Source organism: Neopsephotus bourkii, unplaced genomic scaffold (genome assembly GCF_033783945.1).
Source record: "Neopsephotus bourkii isolate Nb327-2 ecotype Australia unplaced genomic scaffold, CSIRO-AGI_Nbou_v1 NB_145, whole genome shotgun sequence".
NCBI classification, from domain to species: domain Eukaryota; kingdom Metazoa; phylum Chordata; class Aves; order Psittaciformes; family Psittacidae; genus Neopsephotus; species Neopsephotus bourkii.
The window spans coordinates 176,118-177,613 of record NW_026900662.1 but is presented as its reverse complement, the minus strand read 5'-3'; positions in this window follow the sequence as shown (position 1 = coordinate 177,613).

The window sequence follows — 1,496 nt, the reverse complement described above, 5'->3', positions numbered from 1 at the left end:
AGAAATCAACTTCATAATTAACCTTCCTTCCATCACCCAGAAATCAACTTCATAATTAACCTTCCTTCCATCACCCACCTTCCAACTGAAAGATGTTTCTTCTTTCAGCTGGGTGCATTTACAGCAATATTTCACACAGTAAAAAGAGAGACCTCTCACATCTGTCCAACTTTCAAAGGTAAAATATTTTTAACCTTGCCTATCCATTGCCCCATTTCTTTGTTAAGAGGTTGCAGATGAACTTCATGGGCTTTCCAGAAAAATTTTATGCCAACTGGGTTAATTAATGTTTATCATGAATGCAGAGAAATAAGTTCAAATTCATATAAACACAAGACTAAGACACAGAGTTCACTAAAATTTCTAACTTAAGACTATTTTTGCTTGCACAGAATATAATGAAATATATCAGCAGCTATATGGAAATATATTGGTGATCCATTCATTCACAGCAATGAAAATAACAGATGTCTGACAGGATGATGCCATACTGCGGTGGGTTGACCCTGGATGCTAGGTACCCACCAAAACCTCTCTATCACTCCACTCCTCAAACTGGACAGGGGAGAGAAAATATAATTAAAGGCTCATGGGTCATGATAAAGGCAAGAAGAGATCACTGACCAGTTACTGTCACAGGCAAAACACACTCAGCTCTGGGAAAGTAGTTTGTTACCAAACATACCACAGTAGGAGAATGAGGAATAAACCCATATCTTACAAGCACCTCTTACTCACTCCTCCATTCTTACTGGGCTCAGCTTTACTCCTGATTTTCTCTACCTCCTCCCCTCCAGCAGTGCAGGGGGACAGGGAATGGGGGTTGTGACAATCACCCATTGTCTCTGCTACTCCTTCCTCCTCAGGGAAGGGCTCCTCGCACTTTTCCCCTGCTCCATCATGGGGTCTCTCCCACAGGACACAATTCTTGAACTTCTCCAAAATGAGTCCTTCCCATGGGCTGCAGTTCTTCACAAAGTGCTCCAGTGTGGGTCCCTTCCATCGGATGCATCCTTCAGGAACAGACTGCTCCAGTGTGGGCCCCTTCTATGGGGTACAACTTTCAGGAACAGACTGCTCCAGTGTGGGCCCTTCTGTGGGGTGCGTCTTTTCAGGAACAAACTGCTCCAGTGTGGATCCCTGCAGGGTCACAAGTCCTGCAGCAAACCTGCCCTATTGTGGGGTCCTCTCTCCATGGGGCCACAGCTCCTGCCAGGACCCTGCTCCAGTGTGTACTTTCCACAAGGTCACAGCTTCCTTTGGGCATCCCCCTGCTCTGGTGTGGGGTCCTCCATGGGCTGCAGGTGGAATCTGCTCCACTGTGGACCTCAGGCAGGGCCACAGCTATCTCACCATGGGCTGCACCGTGGGCTGCAGGGGAATCCCTGCCCCAGAGCTTGGAGCACCTCCTCTTCTCCTTCTGCAACTGATCTTTGACTGTGCAGGGCTGTTGTTCTCACATCATTTTATTTCTCTGTCTACAGTTACACTTATGC